This window comes from Lonchura striata, chromosome 10 (assembly GCF_050655825.1).
Source record: "Lonchura striata isolate lonStrDom1 chromosome 10, ASM5065582v1, whole genome shotgun sequence".
Taxonomy (NCBI): Eukaryota; Metazoa; Chordata; class Aves; order Passeriformes; family Estrildidae; genus Lonchura; species Lonchura striata.
The window spans coordinates 19,366,346-19,382,489 of record NC_140712.1 but is presented as its reverse complement, the minus strand read 5'-3'; the positions used below and the strand labels follow the sequence as shown (position 1 = coordinate 19,382,489).

The window sequence follows — 16,144 nt, the reverse complement described above, 5'->3', positions numbered from 1 at the left end:
TTCTGCAGAGAAAAAACTTTGAGATTTCTCAGATTCACATACATCATGTCAATAATTCAGAGTCATGAGCATACCTATCATGATGCTGCAATCTTTCTTTTCTAAGGAAAATGTCTGAGATAACAGGATGGAGTTAGACATGGAGATTTATAGGGCAGGGACAGACGTTTTGCTCCAATTTGTCACTGCCATTAGCACAAAATTCCCTCCCCCATGAGCACAGGACTAAGAACCCATCACTGCTCTGAAGCATGGCCAGGCAGCACCACTGTGCTCCCAGCAAGAGCCAGTGCTGTCCTTCAAAGAAAGAGAAAATTTCTCAGGGAAAGCCACTCGCTAAGATGTTTAAAACAGAAAGTGAAATATCCAAATACTTGAAAAAAAAAAAAAAAAAAACCATTAATGGAAAAAATGATTCAGCTTTTTTGACAAAGCAGGAAACTATTGGACAAAAATAAAATCAAATTGTCCATGTTTGGCAAACCAGCAGTTCACAGCAATTGTGTTCTAGATGGTTCCTCTATAGCACCACTTGGGACTAGGGGAAAACACACCAAAACCTGCCTTAGCTGTTTCTGGAGTGTCCTTAGTGTTGCCAGAAGCAGTTGTACATAAAAAAGGACATTTTTGTTTTCTTCCTGGACAGTGTGCTCCCAGCCTATGGCTGAGCAATGACTTCAAGCACTCCCAGCATTTTTTTCACCTTTAAACTGGACAGCTCACAGCTCTGCCCACCTCCCACAGTCCCCAGGACAGAGTCACCCCAGGCTAATGCTCCCCCACCACACACACCAGCCCCCTCATGCTATCCAGAAGCATTGCCATCTTTAATTTCCCTGTCAAAAATGACAGCAGAGGTCTCAGCTGGGAAATGCTGCTTGTCCCTGGAGTTCCAGCCGCACCTCTCCCGACTGCTGCCTCTCCCAATTAGGAGCAAATCTGCCTCCTGTCAGGCAGTTCATCCTGCCCCTACAGCCCACCCCATACCGGCTCCCATTTAAAAATAAAAGATTGCCTTTTCGGAGCTGCTTATTGCTGCCTGCACTGACAATAACTCTGTGGAAATTGGTCATTGCCACCGCTGATGGCCATTAGCATGCTGACCTGCTTTGACTTCGCCTTCAGCTTTGAATATCAAATCAGTGATTAACGACTTCCAGTAATGACCCTGCCAGGAGCATCCCTGTGTTTCTCCAAGAAGGTACCCTCTGAACTGGATCATTACAGAAGCTTGTCATTTGTCAGCAATTTAAAAGCTGATAAGTCAGCAGCAGCACTGGGGGATGAGGCTATGCTGCTTTCCTTGATGCCTGTTGTGCTTTTCCTTTTTCACCAGCAGAGACAGATAAAATTCATATGGTTATGGCCAGCATTGTTTACTTAATAGCACCTGAGAGAATAAAATGAGAAGAATCACTCCTTGCTTGCCCCCTTCTGACTCTCTTTCCAAAAACCTCTAATATTGATCATCTAAGGCTGGGATTCAGAAAAGCCACCTTAAGTCCAAAATTCATTGTGCAGTTATAGCTCAAAGACACAATAAAACAAAAAATAGTGTCATGTGCTGTTTCAACAAAAATGCATTTTTCCAGCTCCAAAAATATTGTCAGGTTAATTCTGACAGCTTAGGTGCCTGTGTTGTGTTAAATAGCATCCAGCTCCCTCTGTGCCTGCTTCCCCAGCACACCAGGGTAAAACCAGTGCAAGTCCTGCACGTGGCAAAGGTGATGCAGGTCAGGTGCCCCAGTGCAATGCACAAAGCCAGTACTAATGAGCACAAACACAGCCTCAGACCCAGACACGCCTTTGGTCTGCCCAGGTACCTTGGCTGAGCACAGAAAAACAAAACTTTCACAAAGCCTGGGCCAGAAAACCCTATCCAAGGAGTTTAAAACATCCAGTCCTCCCTTGGATACTTTTACAGGGCTTTCTAAAGAGCTCCCTGGAGCTGCATCAAGCCCAAGCACTGCAAAGAGCAGGTGAGCCATGCTTGGAAGCTGCTTTCACATCTGCAAGCTTTATGGTCCTAGAGAGGAAGAAAGATGGAGAGGGGATCTTCTAATGAGGTTATTACCAGTGTCTGGCATTGCAGCAAGGCTGTGCAATGCCTGCTGCACTCCTTCCTCCTGCAGGAAAGGAAAACCCTTTGTGGGAAGGATTTAAAGGGCTCTGACTGAGGCACCAAAGGTAACACCTCTCCATAGAGTCAGGACCATGGAGCAGCTTGGCAGGCAAAGGAAAAGTTTCAGGTATTCTCAGCAAACCAGCAGTGAAATAAACAGCAAAGAATCTTCAGCACCAGATGTGCTTGTGTGTTTACAGTCTGAATTTACCTGGCAGAGCAGAGCTAATTTAGGCTTGTTGGACTGCTTTTGGTGCAGAGCCTCCCCATGCCTCAGTTTCCTTCTTATTTACAAAGGGTTAACTCTGCCTCCAAGACAACCAGGAGTTCCTATTTCCATCTAGTCCAACGGTAATAAGCAGGTCCCAGGAGGAAGGAAACCATCAGGCAAAAGCCATCACTCACATCAGCATTGCCAGCAGGCCCAGAGACACAGAACAAAAAGCTGCTCTCCCTGACCCCTTTTCCCCACACAACACTGACACAGAGCCTGCCACAGCAGCGAGTACAGAGCTACCCCGAGCTCCAAGAGGCACCCTCACCCTTGCACAGATGCTCCTGCAGAGTCCCCACCTTCCATCACACCAGCCCTGCATCTCACAGCTGCCCCCAGCAAGGGGGGAACCAGAGCCACAGAACCACCTCCTCACAGCCTGAGCTTCCACAGTCCTCTCCCGGCCCCACTCACTTGTTGGGAAAGAACCAGAGCAGAAGAAAAAAACTGCAGCTCTGTTTTTTCTTTACAAGTAGCTGAACAAGTAGACACCCATCAGGAAGCCCTGCTAAGGCTCCCTTCTCTTACCTGCCTTTGGGAAACCTTCTTCTGGGTGTTTTTGCCTGTTTCATTGCAAACTCAACCCACAACACATCTCTCTTAGCTCTGTTTGTCAATTCTTCCACTTGCCTAATAGCACATTTCCAAATCCTGACCAAAAAAAAACCCAAAACAAACAACACCAAGCAAACAACAACAACAGAAAAATGAAATCAATAACCAAAGCCTTTCCAACAACAGCTATTTCCTTTTCCAGCCTCCCTTTAGTAAGTTCGGTGAGGAGCCAGCTTCCTCCAAGGCTCCCATCAGAGCTTCTTATCAATTAGGGTAATTGGCACCCAGCTGAGCCTATCTCCCAGTTGGGACCCATTAACACTCAATCAAGAGAAGCCCAGGCTCTGCCCTCCTCCCCGCTCCAGCTCTCCTCTCTCCCAGCGCCCAGGTCTGTGCACAAACCCTCTGGAGGCAGCGGGGCTGCCCATCCATCCATCCCGGATAACGAGAATGAGTGTAAAGAGCAGGCAGAGCTCTCGGGGAGCTCTGCTCTGAGCTGCCCCCAGCACCGGGGCCGTGCAATTAGCCTGGCCCCCTGTCACAGACAGGACAGCGCCAGCTTTTTGAGGGAAAGGTGGAGATCTGGAATTGTGGGGTGCACCAGGCAGAGCTGCCTTGCTCTTGGTGGCATCAGGTGGGGGATTAGTCCCTGGTGCCCTCTGCTAAGCGCTAGGTCCAGAATCTCATGCTTGTCAGAACAGCAGCTCTAATTCCATGGCCCCGAATACACCTAAGTCACCTTTTCAAGGGCTTTCTTCCTTTTATCTAATCACAAGGGTCAGGAAGCAAATAGCGCGAAACAAAAGAGCTCCATAATCTTCTTTAACCTTGTGCTTTCTTTAAAAGTCTGGATTTACTTTGCTTGGCTGTTTGGAGCTGATGCCCTGGGACACTTCCAAGAGGTTGTACGAGGCAGAGGGCTGGCCCAGTTGTTTTCTTTCTCCACCACTTCCATGGAGTCCCTCAAGGCTGCAGCCCCTCTTAAACCCTGTAGCCATGAAAACCAGAGAAATCAGCTTTCTTCTCCTCTCTCCTTGCCATGAACCCTCTCCCTACTTGAAGCCATCAGCATTGTGCTGAACCCCCCAGCTACTCCCTAAACACCCTTTAAATCTCCTTTCAAACCCACAGGCTCACATGGTTTGGTATGCATCCACCTGTCTCTTCCAGAGCCGTGTCTTGCTCATTTGTGGTGCCCTGAGCAAACCCAAGCTGCCAGGCAGCAGCGCGTGTTCCTCCCTTGCTCTCCTCTCTGATTTATTCCCATTCCACACAACTCCAAAGAGCACACCAAGGTCTGGTCTACTTTTAATACATATAGTGAAAATATCCATGTCGGCATTCCCATGTGTGTATAAAAGCAGGGGGACAGGGAAAGGGAAATTTGTCACATGACCTTACAACTCAGAGCCAGCCAAAAGCATTTCTGCTCCCTTGTTTCTGAAAATAACCAGCGCACATTTGACTTCAAAGTAATAAACAGTACAGACATTTTCCAGCCATATTTTTATCACTGTAGGAGAACGCAGCAGGAGACTGGGTTAGTGAACTAGCTTTCCTCTCTGCTGCTCATGTTCTGGATGAATTGAAGCAGTACTTCCAGAAAAATTATCTGTTCCCATGTGAAAATCACTTTTCTTTGCCCCTTCCCTTCTCTGCTTTCCAGTGAATTCACATCAAGCAATAGTCCCATCTCCCTGCTGCCATCCAGCCCACAGGAGAGGGAGGAACTGGGATTGCTCTGGGAGATGGGCTCTTTGCCTGGTGCGTGGATACCATCTGTCTTGAGTGTCTGAAGTAATTTACTTCCCATTTTGAGGTGTTTGAGCTAATGATACTAATTTATGTCCAGCATATTACACTCCTAGGGATTCTTGTTGGGACTGACCTTCTGATCACTCTCCTACTTAAGCCTGCCTGTATTCTGCTCGTGTTTTGAGACCAGCCCTGTTATGCCTGAAGCCCTTAATGACTGTGCTGCTACTCTTATGAGCAATCTCCTAATTGGCTGCCCTGCAGGCCCAGATGCCAGAGCCTACCCCAGGACTGGTCAGTCACGCACAAGCCGCCCGTGTGCACCGTGCCTGGCATTCCTGGGGATGCTGTGAAGGGGATGTGGGTGTGCCCAGGGTGCCCCAGACCTCCCCAGCACGAACAGCAGTGAATCCTTACATCAGTGAGCTCATTCACAGGGAACAGACTCTCCCCTGTAAGAGCTCTCTCAGGAATTCTGCACCAAACTGTGGGTCAGGGAGTGCTAACTCAGCCGAGGAGAAATGCCTTGCACAACAGAGCTGGGACCTCATCTGGGCTGTGTGGGTCCATTATTTCCACCCCATACAGATAATAACAAGAAAAGATGACTAAAGATATGGCCAGGCTGGCCTGGAAGTAAGAATCTCCAGAGATCTGCGGCCATCCTCAACATTCACCTTTCAGCAATCTCAGGAAAGATATTTAACCGTGCTCTCTCAGGTTTCCTGAGAGAGCAGCTCAGTTCATCTATCACACTAAAAATTGTGGCATTTCAGGTTGTCCCTCGTGTCCCAGGTGACTGTGAGCAATGCACCCCACTTTGCTCCCTCCTGAGCTGCCCTACATCAACCTGGGGGCCTGACTCTCCCCACATGGCACATAAACCACGATTTATGGCAAGGCAGCAGCATTTTCTAAGAGTTGTGCCCTAAAACTGAGCCAAATAGTCATCCAACCCATCCATAAAAAAACACAGGTTCTACATAAGGTTTCCTTTCGTATGCGTATGGACTGGGGAGGAACAAGTCTACACTTCTGTATGGAAAGTAAAAAATTATTTATATTCTAGTGATTAGATAATTTTTTGTATTTAAAAAAAAAATCATAGCTTCACCTATTGCTGAACTGCAGCGATTTTTAGGAAGAACTTGGTCAAAAAGGCATCCAAAAATACCTCGCCCAGTTCTTCCCAAGGAAAGGAACAGGTGAGGGGCCATCCAGCACCACATGAAAGCAGAGCTCCCCCTTTGTAGTGCCATGAATGAGACCCGTTTTGTCCCCCTAACAAGTGGACAGGGATGTGCACAGGGACACATTGATTCTCCAGCCTAACACTGCGGCAAAACCAATCAACTGGATGTCATCCACGGCTTTTGAGACGCTGCCCAAGGATCTCTGGAGGGCGAAGGAACAATACAACCTGGAAAGCCCTCCTTCCTTTCAGCCTGCCCTGCACTTCCCCTCTCGCCTTGTTCTCCCTCTCCTCTTTATTAAGCCGCTTTTGTGGGGCTTTCACCCATTCTCTCCAATAGTGAAAAAGTCCAAGCGAGCGAATCTCCTCCTCCTCTTTTTTTTTTTTTTTCCTCTTTTTTATTTTTTTTTTCTTTTTTTTTTTCCTCCCTTTTCTCTTATCCTTTTTCTAAGCAGCGCTTGCAGGGGCTGGCGGGGCTTTCAGCGCGGTGGGGTCCCCGCCACGCCGCTTTGTTGGCATTGTGCTTCCCGAGGCTGTGCAGGTGCAGCGGGGTTTTGTCTGCCTGTTAAACACGGGATAATTAGCCAGAGAGAGGGGAAGGGGCATTGAGGCGGTGCCATTCATTACACAGAGACATTCAGGTTCTGTAGGAACAGGGATCTGCCCGCTTCTTTCCGCCCCGGCTGTAAAACAGGAGAGATTTTTGGGAGGCAGGGTGGCGTGGGTTCGCTTGCCTCCTCTCCGCTGGTGTTTGCCACAGTCTCTGATGGGAAGGATAAATTGCCATCAGCTCTCCACAGCTCTTCCACACCCCGGGAATGGTGAAATGACAGATTGGCTCAGGAAGCTGGGGAAAGACAAAGTCCTGTAAAAGAAACACAAATGATCTGCGCATAAAACACCACAGACAGCCCTGGCATCGAGGGTTAATGAGTGAGGGTCTGCCCTGACTTCAGCACTTTTTCTTTGCAAGCTCTCATGAAAATAAATCTATAATGCACACCATACGCAGTTTACGTAGCGTTCGGTCTGGATATTTCTTTTGAAAGACAAGAGTCTTCACTTGGTTTCATTTGTCACTAAAAAGAGAAGGAAGAGCCATAAAATAAGCAAAAATTTGACACAAACCCAGGATAGGTTTAGCAGCAATTCCACAAAGCGACAGATATAAGTTTCATCCCAGGTATTGCTGTGTGCTTGCTCCGAGGTGTTTGGCACCAGCTGACTCCAGAGCAGCACTGGAACACCCATGGAGCAAACCAGAGCATGGCCTGAGCCCACAAGATGGGCACAAACCCTGGAGCTGGCAGAAAGAAAAAAAGAAAATTGTTGGGAGTTGAGTCCTCCGACCTCGTATTTCCAGGGTGTGAGCCACTCCTTAGCCACATCTCTCATTTGGAAGCCCAGCCAGGTCAGAGCAAATCCTGTGTTGATTTAGCAGAATTTTACATTTACCTTGGACTCACTTTGTGCTGGTGTGAATAACTGCATAAGTATCAGGCAATCAGGGGAGCAAAGATGTGCAAGTAAAGCAAAATAAACCATACAAAAATCTGAAAAGGAGCAGTTCCAAAATGTCACACAAATATTTTTGATCTGAAGAAATTAAGCATCTACATTAAGTCTGGGTCTAGGTGACAGATGCAGATATTTCTCCCACAGTCCAGGTCAAAATTTAAAATCTCATCTTTTATTTCCCCCATCAAGCAAAGGATAGCTCAGCAGAGTCCGTGTTTGTGGGAGTTTTCCACAAAGGGTTTCAGGCAACACTAAATGTTCCTGGCATCATTTTCAGCTGTGTGTCCCAGAGACACTTAACTCTGTACTTAATTCAGGTTTAATAGGCTGCGATTATATTAAATAAATACCAGCTGAACAGATTATTTAATACGCAGTTATAGCTGTTTTAACAGCCATGCAATTGACTGTTACATCTCAATAAACGTATGTTTTTCATCGATCACCTAGTATTTTATTTCACATCCCATAATTTTCCTATATAACTCTTGGACTTTGAAAGCATCGCCGGGGGTTGCCCCAGCTCTCTGCACTGGTCCCGTTCACAGCAGGAATGAGACCAAGCTCTGCTGCTTTCCCAGGGGTTCATTGCAGGTTTGGGGACTCCTTCCCACCTCCTCCCTGCGTTTTCAGGTGATGCGAAATTCCTCTTTGCCTCCCTCCCAGCCTTGTCCAGCTGCTCCAGGCCAGTACCACAGCTGCATCCCTCCACCCCTGCGCTGGCCTCCCCGCAGGAAGTCAGGGATCATTCTGCTCTCAACAGGCTGTAAAGAGTTTAAACCTTCAAGAGCCTCTAGAAACGTATAATCCGGATTTTATCCTCCAAAATTCATAGTTCCTCACCCACTGATGCTTCCCAACTGATATCTGTGCTCTCCCCTCTTTGCCTGCAGCTCTTCTGAAGGCATTTACTCAGCTGAGTGGCATCTTCATCCCGTTGCTGTCAGGCCTTTGGAATGATTGTGAGATACATAAATAAGAAATTGTTTCTAAAAGCTGCATCTCTTTTCAGCCCGGCGAGGGGAGTAACAAGCTGTTATAAAAGCACATTTGCTGAGGTCTGACAACTGCACCAGAGAATACACACAGGTTGTGTGCAGGGCTGGTTTACCCCAAGCAATCCTGCACTTCTCCAAAGACAGTGTCAAAATAAAAATGATACATGTGAGGATTTAATTACCTGCTGGTGTTGCTATAAACAAAATGGGTTTTTTAGGGGTACATTTTACAAAGGCTTTTAGCCGAGCGTGTGCAGAAAGAAAGTGCAGGCAAAGCCATTTCCATGTATTATGGCAGTGAATTTCCATGTTCCAACAGAAATTTCAGGGGGACACAGCAAATAGCAGGTTGTTTGTCTGATTTGTGTATATCACTGTAAGGTCAGCGAGCCTGAAAGTACAAACGTGATTCAAAAAGTGTCAGGGATAAGAATAAAAAGATTTTTTGCACTATTTAGTACTGCCTACTCTTTCAGAATAAAAAAGACAAACCCCTCTACATTCCTGGCTGTCACAAGCTGCACTTTCCTATTCAGATCCCAGCCCACCAAAGCCAGTAGTTATAAATGCTCAAGAGCCAATAAACACTCCTCAAGATTTAGCCTTGGAGAAGCACATGATAAGGAATAGACAATTCTTTGTTATAACCATACGTAGCCCTCTCCTTAAAATGCCCTGACACGATTTCTCAGGCAATAAATCAGCTTTCTTCTGCTGATGTGCTAAAGCCCATCTCCATACCATAAAAGCTTATTTTCCTCTCCACATTCAATATCCCTATGATGGCTTTAATCAAAAGCAAGAGCACGTGCATGAGAGGAGAAAATGCAGATCTTGCATTTCTGAGAAATAATTCTTTTTGAAACTTAATACTCCTCTGAGCAAGTGGAAAAGTCCCATCCTCACCCAGCCAGCATGATCTTTATTTGCTTTATATTTTCCTGACACAGTCACAGCTCTGCACCGTTCCATCATATGGTAGAGGTATTAATTCACTATTTCCTGCATTATACAATCCCCACTTCCTTTCCAGTTTTCTCACTATAATGATGCTATAATAAAAAACAGAGGTAATAATGAAGTTGGAAAATAGTGTAATTTCTAGCTGGCTGGAATAGAGCACAGCTCTGGAAGCTGCCTTGCTACTAACTTATTACATGAGGGTTTTGAAGAGTGAATGACTACCCATGAGCTGCCTGGAAAATCTGCCAACACAGCGTTACTGGATCTCCAGAGCAGCACACCAAGGACTGACTCTCTGATGGACAGAGCCAGGTAGACCAAAGTTTCAGCAGCTGGGCGTTGTGTTCAATTCTGACAGCAAAATTCCCTCAGATGGGGCAGATTTTGAGCTCGGTTATAGCTGCTGTGTGCTCCAACACAGTAAGGAGTCCTAGAGGCAGGGATTGCCTCTGCTCCCAAATTCCTCCTGCTGCACCACCTGGGTACTGCCACATCCCAGGCACGAGCCTTGCTCCTCCTGATTGCACTGGGATAAACAGGATCTGAATTGGGACATTAAAATGCGGTTTTTAATGAGCAATTTGGAGACAACATTTCCTTTCAGCACACCCAGAGACACACCTTTCCCTCTAAGCTCTGCCCCTCATCTGATTTTCAACACTTCATTCATGCATCCATGACAATTCCTTACACAGTTGCCTTTTCCCAGAAGAAGTCCTCATGATACAGTTAAAGATATTGATCTTGCTGCTTGCAGCTTCCAGAACTCCTAACACCAGGGGAAATGGCATTTAACAAGCTGGATGCTCCTGGGAAATGCAGTAATACCAAGGAGACACAGCTTGGATGCTTTCCTCTACCAAGCAGAAGAAACACCCTCCTGCACAGCCCCAGGAGCAAATGTGAGGAAGGGAATGCCATCTCCAGAAATTGTGACAATGACAGCTTCTTGTGCAATCAGCTAATTCAGGAATGGAGAAGTTTGGCAGGTACCAATGGAGAGCAGAGCATGGAGAAGGCTGTCCTCAATACCAAGGACACACTTTTCAAGGTCTCTACTCCATGGGCCCCTCAAGCTGCACCTCTGGGCTCACTCTCGTCTTCCATTAGCCCCTTCCAAATTCCTCATTTTATGCCTCACCTGCCACCATGGGAGAGCAGAGTCAATCAGGACAGGCCTGGCCTCACCCTTCTCTAGAACAGTGGGTTTGCAGAGGAAAAATTACCTCTTCAGCTCTGCAGAGAACAGAAACAAAATGTTGGCTCTCTTTTATGGACACCAGCTGGAGCCTCCCTCCATCGCAGGGGTTACCCCATTACTGCCCATGGGGAAATGGGCAGGGATGAAGTGGGGACAGGGGCTCTTGCCAAGCTCTGTGAGCTCACACCGAGCAGCCAGACCTGTATCTCATGCAGAGACACAAAATCCTTGTGTGGAAAAAAGCGTGAGAGCAAAACTGCTGTTCTCATCTGCCTCCCGTGAAACAGGAGCCTGCAGCCCAGCCCTGCCCTGCTCCTGCAATTACAGAGAGCTCTGGGGGCAATAAACAGCACCCAGCTGGTTGCAGCACAGCCCAGAGCACTTGGCTTTCCGTGTCTGGACTCTGTGCAAGCTTTGCAAGCACAGATTTAACAGGGAAATGTATTTCCACAGGTGAAGTTGAGCTGCAGCTGGAGGAAGTGGTGAATGCCTGGATGGACAGAGTGCACACCATGGGATGGATCCAGAGACATTGGATCTCTCACTGATCAAAATGCTGCCAACCCTGATTTCTAGCACAGCTGGAATTGAGCTCCTGGGGAGCAGGAGGGCTCCAGTGCAAAGGAAAGTGGCATCCTGCACCCTCTTCCCAAAATAAAGGGGTGCTGGGAGTCCTGCACCCCCTCACCTGGCTGCCAGCACTCTCCACAGGTCTGTGCACCTGCAGAGAAAATCCCCCACAGCAGGAGCAGTTCCAGACTGCATCAGCTCCTCCATGCATTGAACAGAAATGCACACCATCCATCTTCCCTCTGAAGGGAATTTCATGCCACCACTTCTGCTTTTTGATCCAGTAGCTGTCACCTGAAACAGCCAGGGCTTCCAAGCACAACCACAAAGAGAGAGACAGTTGCTTGATGCAGCACTATTCAAAATATGCCCAAACACATGATGGATACAGTGTCTGAGTGTTTTGACCTTCAGACCTCTCCCTCAGCTTTTCCATAGTCTGCAGTCAGATGTGATGGTTGTTTCATTTATTTGGGATATGTGGGCAGAGATAGGTGTCTGTTGACTGATGGTATCAGGTTGTATAATTTGCTTTTAATTTATATCTGTCCTCCCAAAGTGTCTAGTAGGGAGAATAAAATTGATCTGAAGATAAAAACAACAGCTTTGGGGCGAGAAGGATGTACAGAACACACAGTCCTCCACTCCCCACACACGTCAGCCTCTGCTGAACACCTGAACAGACATTAACAGCTCCTGTGGGCTTCAAACTATCATGTGAACTAGAAAATTATGCCTCAGTGGTTAGAGCTGGTCAGAAAACAATAATTTGGGATTGCACTAAACTGCCAATCTGGGCTCAAGAGATGCTCAGGCAAGCCAAGAGCCAAAGAGGCAGAGAGAAAGCAGGTGTAGCAAAGCAAGAAAGGTCAGAGACAGGCTCAGTCACAGCACAGCATCCTTGGCTTTTGGGAGGCAGTGCCAGGTCCTGAGCAGTGAAACCTGTCCTGCCCTGACAGTGGGTGATGGGAGCAGGGACAAGGACAGCAGAAACTGGCCATGGGGCAAAAGGAGCAGGAGCAGAAGGACACAGCACAGGGCACTGGAAAGGTGAGAGCAGCTGGTGGCATTGCCCTGCACCTGTGCCAGCCACAGGGACTGGCCAGCCCCAGGCTTGGCAAGACTGGTCTGGAACTCGTTCACCAGGCAATCTTTTTGAAGCTTTGAATAAGACAACAATCTCCTCACTTGTCAGTGCCCAAGTTTGTTGTTTCATTTACAGCCCCTTCTACTCTGCAAACACGAGAGCAGCTTGTGTTTGCAGGGATTGGCAGATTGTGTTAATTAATCCTGAAACACTGAGGATTTTCTCAGCCTTTATAGTCACAGCTGACCTCTGCATCTGTAGAAAAGCATTTTAATGCACTTATCACCAGATTTCATCGCAGTCATATTCAGCCATCCTGCCTGTGGCTTGGTTCTCTGGAAGCAGGAACAGGCCATCTCTGCCCTCCTAACCTACCCACACCCATCAGCAGCTCACCTTTCTCCTGGCACCTTCACTATGTGGCCACCTGTTTGCACGGGCATATGAGTAATACTAAATCCAAGCACAAGGGTAAAGGGTCTCTGTCCCTACCAGCACCCCTGCCTGCTCACAGGAAAAGTATCTGTGCCTTTTGCAGCCCAAGACCTTCTCATATCACAGTGGTGATCAGCTGCCTCTTTACTTTCTCTATAGTTGCTATCTAACACATAAAACATGTTACTCTTTAGATTTAAATTGTTTCTGTGCACAAAAAGCACTGGTGCATTTAACCCCCCTGGATTCCCCTCTTTGCCATTTGAGGTTTCCCTGGATTCAGGACTCAGTTTATGACAGGCAAGAGCCCTTAATCATTCACACACTGAATTAACTTGTCTGAATCCAGTGAAGACGAGGAGCCAATAGGTAAAAATGTTCCATGTAAGCCAAATGTTCATCCAGTTTGATTTGTTTTTAATGCCTCAGCTCATGTCAAATCTCAGCTGGGATCTGACAGCTTATTTCCACTGACTGGGGTAAACTCAAATATCTCAAAGAGTCAGGGAGAAACATTCAAAATAATTTTAATAAAAGTGCTGATCGCTCCCAACTCCATTGCTCACATTGGAAGGAAAGAATTCTTTTTCTTATTTATCTCCCACTGTTTGCAACCTGGTCCTGCAAGAAAAGCATGGCCAGCAAGGAAAAATATCCATCACAAAATATCCATCCATCTGAACCTCTCCATGCCTTTGATACTGACTTGACTCACTGCCTCATTACAATGCACAGCAAGACTGTGGGCAAAACTGAAGGAGAGTCTGAGATCAGCAGAGAATTTGAGCTCCAGAAAGTAACAGCTGCTTAGAAACAAAGCAATTTAGAAGTAAAATGAAGTAAAGTAATTCAGCAGTCAAACAACATGAAGAAAGAAACAGTAAGATCCAGAGTGGGATCAGAACCTTTTGAATGTCCATCAGAATTTGAATCCTGATCCAGCAGGTGAAGGAGCCATCCAAGGGATGTGGCTTTGTGAGAGGCTGGGCAGTCCCAGGAGCCAGGACAGAGCTCAGACAGAGAAGAAAACTCTAATTTCAGCAGAGCTAGACAGAAAGTCAGCCTGGGTCATATAAAAATTATCTCTTTTACTCTTGAACTTGGTGAATGTTGCATCCAAGCAGTGGGTGAAGGACCCCGAGGCTTTCAGGTTTGCTCTATACACAAGTGAGTCTCAGGAGAGCTGGGGTGGGGTGAGCCAAGTCCTGTACCAAATTAACTTGATAGCCACCATTTGGTTATTCAAAGCTGGCTACTGTGGGAAACCCTTAGAGGCTTCTCCCTGGGGTATCTCACCAGTTACCTAGAAACCCAGGCTGAGTTTTATGAGCAGAAAATATGTTGGGAGGCATGTTTGCCTCATCTGCTTTAAAAAAGAGCTATTTTCCCCTTTTCCCTACCCAGCAATTTCATTAGTTGAGAACTATTTATGGGCTTTAACTACCTCTCTCTTTTTTGTAGCCTGGATTTCCCAGCCTTAAGAACATCCCAGCCCCTTCCACTTCCAAGACTGTGGCCTCACCCAGAAGCAATCTGTGCAAGCTTCCACAGCATCCACAGGACTTTGTGTGAATAAGAAACCCTTTATGAGCCTAATACCTCTGCATGCTGTGCTGAGACCTTAGAGAAATCTCCTTGTGAGACAGACTTCATGGGGAGGGGTGGTTGGGAATGGTGAGGGCAGCCAGCCCATGATTGAACCCAGTTTTCCAGTTGATTATCCTCTCCTTTTGTCCAGGATGGAGCTGAGATTTCTTTGCAGCCTGCTTGCTGCCCATCACAGAGCAAAGAGCCAGCAGCAGCGCCAGCCGCTCGCCCTGCCCGCGCACCCAGCCGGGCGCTCTCCCTTCAGCCATTGCTTGCAGGAGCGACTCCCCAAACTCAGAGCACCCCTTTAACCAAGCAGAAGAGGGGCTCAGGGGCAAGGAGGAAGGCAGGAGTATCAGCCTTTCACCTCTGCCTCAAACCCTGGCTCAGGTTACCAAAGGAAGCAGCTCTGAGTGTTCCTCCCTGCCAGCACAGTGCTGAGCACCACACTCAGCATCCCACATCCCTGCAGAGCATCTCCTGCTGGGGCTCCACTTCCAGGGAACCTGGCCAAATGGGCAGTTTCATGGCTACAAACTGTGGGAATCCAGAGCTTCCCTCTGGCTGCCCTGGCAGGTCTGGGACCCTGGCAGGGGTCAGGAACCCCCTGGACAGAGTCCCCAGAGACACTGTCTGGGATCTCTGTCCATGGAAAACAGTTTTCAATCTTACAGGATGAATTACAAGCTCTGAGTGTTTGATATAAGTAATAATTAAGTGTGGCACGGGTGCAAAAGTAAAATTTTAGGATTCTAGATTAGGGGTCCAAAGGGGACAAGATGGAGGAAATTGGGTGTGTCTTGTCCTTTTTCTCCTTCTTCATGCCCTCCATGTCTCACTGTGGTGTTGGCATTTTTCTGTTGGTTCAGGCTGGGGACACACTGTCCAACGCAGGTGACAGATATTGGCACGTTATTGTAAATGCAGCCCAGGGAGTTTCTGGTATTTAATGTTTGTCACATCCCACTGAGGGCAGAGCCCCACACACTGCCCTGCAGGACAGAGCTGGGCAGGGCAGCAGAACATGTGAGAGATAAACAGAATAAACAACCTGGAAACCAGCACAGACCAATTATGGCTTCTGCTTTGGCAGCGGGGCAGAAAGACAGAGACTTTCTACAATCCCAGAATCATCAGTACCACAGATTCCAACAACAAACTGCTGCTGCAAAGCCAGCAGCACCCAAGGATGTGAAGGTGAATGCAGGCTGGGAAATATTTCCCCATTTATTTTCTTTGGGTTTGCTGATCTTTCTTCTCCAGTCCAACTGGAACAGCTAAAAATTTGCTGGCCCTTTCTGTCTTTTCATTCTGAAATTCTCTGTGATGAATGAGGCAGGTAAAAATATAGGAAGAAATATAGTTTAACTACAAACTAGCTAGGATCATCACTTTTCTGTGGGGAATTCTGTTTTATGTGGGCTGAGCTGCTGGGGGATTTATTTATTTATTTACATCAGAAAGAAGCAAAAATACTTTATTCTGAAAAAAAAAAAAAAAAAACCTGAACTCCAAAATCATCTCAAGCTCCTCAGACTGTTCCTGGAGATAAGGCTGAGCTTGGCACTCAGAAATGTACTTTCAGAGAGGAAATTTTTTTGCTATTCTTCCTTATATTTAACCATAGCCACCAGCTGTGAATTTTTGCAATAGCCTTCTGGGAACAGTATCAAGGACAAATATACAGCTTTGGAGATGAAGGTAGAGCAGTTAAATGAAAGTTTAAGAAGTGACTGCCAGCAAGAGAGATGGGGTTTTAACTTTATCTGAGATGCAGCCTACTTAGGGGTCTGACATAATTTTACATTATTTGCAGCTATGAAGTGCTCTGGTTTGATTCAGGAAGAAGTGAAGCTGAGGTGTTCTTCCAAACCAGCTGATCTCCTG

At 47.0% G+C, this 16,144-nt stretch overlaps 1 long non-coding RNA gene across 5 annotated transcripts in view; it reads right to left on the bottom strand.

The window, feature by feature from the left end:
• The window catches only part of LOC146766547 (uncharacterized), a 34,080-nt gene extending 19,260 nt beyond the window's left edge, over positions 1-14,820 (bottom strand). For 4 of the 5 annotated variants that reach the window (XR_014957630.1, XR_014957632.1, XR_014957631.1 and 1 more), the window contains exon 1: positions 2,925-14,820. This is a non-coding gene — a long non-coding RNA (uncharacterized LOC146766547). The remainder of the gene's footprint in view (positions 1-2,924) is intronic. The other variant, XR_014957629.1, reaches the window with a different exon arrangement.
• Positions 14,821-16,144: the final 1,324 nt, after the last annotated feature.